General features: G+C 50.7%; 1 long non-coding RNA gene across 1 annotated transcript; it reads left to right on the top strand.

Annotated features, from left to right (window-relative positions):
- Nucleotides 1–703: 703 nt before the first annotated feature.
- On the top strand, nt 704–3,289 carry LOC120667804. The gene is made up of 4 exons (XR_005672214.1): nt 704–1,072; nt 1,656–1,926; nt 1,994–2,801; nt 2,873–3,289. It is a non-coding gene; the product is annotated as an uncharacterized LOC120667804 (long non-coding RNA).
- The last annotated feature ends 227 nt before the right edge of the window (nt 3,290–3,516 follow it).

Here is a 3,516-nt window from a genome sequence, read left to right as displayed (position 1 = left end):
AGTGTGTCGCCCGCCTCAAGCGGAGGAAACGCCCAACCCCGAAGATGGGGAATGTGTTGTGTTTCACGATTTTTTTGTCGCTGGGCTTCGGTTTCCTCTTGATCCGGCTGTTCCAGAGATACTGGCTCGGTTCAAGGTTAAAATTCATCAGTTGACGCCCAATGCGATCGTGCAACTGTCAAAATTTTTCTAGGCTGTCAAGACTTTCTGGGGCCCTATCTCTGTTGATGCGTTTTGTCACTTATATGAGATGCATCCGCAAGGCCGAAAAGTTCGATTTGAAGATGAGGACGAGGCATTCAGTGCTCAGAGCGGATGCTGTACTTTCGTCCCTCGAAGGCCCAATAGGACTCAGAAGATCGAGCGTTTGGAGCTGTCCTACTGCTAGAAGAACCATTGGGATGATGACTGGGCCCAGTTTTGGTTTTATGCTAAGGCTGGTTTTTCCAGTGCCGAGGACCCTGCGAAGGTGTCATGTCCTCTGCCCTCGAAGGTTCAGCTTGTGGAGCACATCAGCCAGGCCGACTTCCGGAGGTCAAGTGTTGGATATCGGGAGTGCTTGGACGCCTTTACAGCGCCGGCTGACCTGATCGGGGGTAGAGATTTGATTGAGGAGTTTGTTTGTGCAAATGTTTGGCCCTTGTCAGATGGATGGCTTGCGGGCCCCCTTGCGAAGGTTCGGGTGCGTGGGCTAAAAGAGACGCTCCCCTTCCCGAAGTTTTCTTTGTCGAAGCCGCCCGGAGAGTCGAGCGAGGCCATTGTCGTGGAGGTTGAGCGGAGGGCTTCAGAGGTAGCGGGGCCGTACCTTTCTAAGGAGTAAGATTTTTCTTTGTTATCTGCTGCTCAGGGGGGATCCGAGTGAACCGATCTTTCACTGTTATGGGTGTGAAGTACCCGGATCGGGAAGAGCCCAAGAAACTCGAGAAGAGGAGCAAGGGTGTTTCGGGCAAAGATCCCGCTGCTAAGAAAAGGAAGATTTCGTCTGCCGTGGTCGAGTTGTCAAAGGGTAACCCGAAGGTTCCGACGGCGAGGCCACCTCACCCGCCACCGAAGGTTCCTTCATCAAAGAAAGGTAACCGTTTGGCTCGTTACCTTCGGGGGGGTTTCTCGTAGCAAACTTTGTAGCGAATCTTTTTTACGAGAATTGGAGGAGACAATAAGCTACTGCCCTCTCCGGGGGGAGCCCATGGAGCTTTATCTTGATCAATTTGGGTCCCTTCTTTCAGGCCCAGACAGTGTTGGTGATGTGGTTGTGAGCCTCCATCGGTCAAGTGGTACGGGTCTTCGGAGTGTTAGTTTACTAGACCTTGAAGATTAGGGGGCAACTATTGACCCTATTGTACCTGCGACCGTGGCCATTGCTAAGCAAAGCTCCGCTCCAGCGAAGGTTGTTTCGAAGGTTGCCAGCACAGCTGGTGCGGCTTCGGGCATTGAACCTTCGAAGGTGCTTGAGAGTGTTGATGGCGAGAAGACCAAGGCCGTTTCTACAGCGCCTCGAGAGGGCCCGATGGATGCTGCGGAGATCTTGATGGGTGATGAATCGAGAGATGGCGGACAGCTTCGCTTCGAAGAGCTAGCTGGGATTCTATTACCTCGTCCTCTTGATTTTCAAGGGCCGGATATTGATCCTTATCTCCCCTGGGTGCGTTAAGTAGATGTTGCTACGATGATGGCGGAATTGAGCCATGTGATAGAAGCTGGTGCCGCGGGGGTGCCTCCTCCCTCGGGTGACGGCTCTTCGCACACCGAGGCGTGTCGGCTGGAGAAGGAGCTCTTCGATGTCAAAGGTATTTTTGTAAACCTTGGTATAATGCGTGGTGGATCATTTTAATGGTTATGGGTTCTTCGTGGCCAGGTTTCAAGAAAGAACTCGAAGGTTATGGTATCGGGGACTTGGGCTGGGTAATAGCGGCGATGAATGCGAAGGTTCGTGTTCCTGCCAGATGCTCTGGGGGTTTGTTTGGTTTTGGGGGTCTCACGCGATTATGTGCAGGCTCTTGTAGCTGGAGGTATGCTGCTTCGGAAGGCGAAGACTGAGTCCGATAGGATGCTTTATTCTTCGGCTGAAAGACTTGGGCTGGTTGTTGACAACGAGCGCTTAAATAAAGTGGTTGCGACGCTCCAAAATGTTGAAGACCTTTGGGGTAAACAGAATGAGGAACTGGAAGAGAAGGTTAGACATCAAGATGTTGCTATTGCCGAGATGCAGAAAGAGTTGGACTCGAGGGAGGCAACCATCGAAGGTTTGAGGCAGGAGGTTGTTAAGGGAGTTGACAACACTAAGAAGGCTGAAGGTCTTGCCATTCAACTTTCTGCCGAATGTTCCAAAAAAAGATGTGCTGATTGAGAAATTGCAAAAAGAGGCTCAAGAGAATATGCAGCTGCTCAGTGATGCAAGTGACGTCATTGAGGAAAAGAGCGACGCTATCTTCGAAGCTTACCGTGACGCACTTGCTACTTTCGAGGCGGAGCCCGAGCCTTTGGTGAAGTCTGGTGGGCCGGAGGTTTCTGGTTTGCTAGACTGGATGCTAAAGGAGTTTGCAGTCTTGGGGAATATCTTGACAAATATTTCAGACAACTCGGCAGTTATCTCGTGCGAGAATGCTTTCGTGTTGCTCAAGCACGAAGGCTGCCAAGACTTGGACAAGATTGCCGCTCCCGGGTATCAGTTCCCGTAGTCTTCAGAGTTGGAAGCTTGCACTGACAGGATTCAATCTGTGAAAAGGGCTTTTCTGCAAAGGTTCTGGTTATCTGCTGGACGGCAAGTTTTGCGGGATACCGCCCGCCAACGTCTTGAAGAGGTTAGGGTGTTATCCTTCGAGTTTGCTTTTTTCGTTTGCTAAACGTTTTCTAACTGTGCTTTATTGTGTAGTCCAAGCGAGCTCGTGAAGCTGCGAAGAGTATTGTGAACGAGGGTGCTGATGCTGAGGAGATCGCCGGGACGTCTGGCGTGGCTAGGAGCGATGACGAAGAGAGCCCGAAGATCTTGGAGTTTAGTTTATGAAATGAACTCGAGACTTTTATAACTTTTGTCTGTGGATGCTGATGTAAATATTCCCACCCTGGCCAGGTAATCGTGTCGGCAGGACGAACTCTTATTGCGGCGCCCCTGCGGGTCAGATGTGACGGTGTTGCTGCGCTCTGGTCTGATTGGGAGCGGTTCAGCTTCGAGCATCCTGGCGCGAGTGTTGCCGAGTTTTTGGATGCTAGCGGAGCTAGGAGTATTTAAATCGTTTTGTGTGGTGAATGATACTCTCTTGAGGTGAAAAATGTTGACCTTATGTTTGATGTAAATGGATGTCGTGTCTGGCTTGTTCTTTGTCTTTCACTTTTTGCGATTTTGTCTTGCGCGTTTATTTTTGTGTGCCGATACTAGGCAGCTTGCGTAATTTTGTCTTTTGAAAAAACGTCTCCCCCCACCTTGCCCGCGCTGGTTGAATCTGGGCGAAGGTTTTTGGGCTTCGGGCTGATGCCGTTGATCCTGAGCTTCGAGCAGCATAGGTAATTTTGTCTTTT

The sequence above is a fragment of the Panicum virgatum genome, chromosome 3N, assembly GCF_016808335.1.
Source record: "Panicum virgatum strain AP13 chromosome 3N, P.virgatum_v5, whole genome shotgun sequence".
In the NCBI taxonomy this organism is placed as follows: domain Eukaryota; kingdom Viridiplantae; phylum Streptophyta; class Magnoliopsida; order Poales; family Poaceae; genus Panicum; species Panicum virgatum.
Note: the sequence above shows the minus strand (reverse complement) of the source record. Positions and strands in the feature narration are given on the sequence as shown.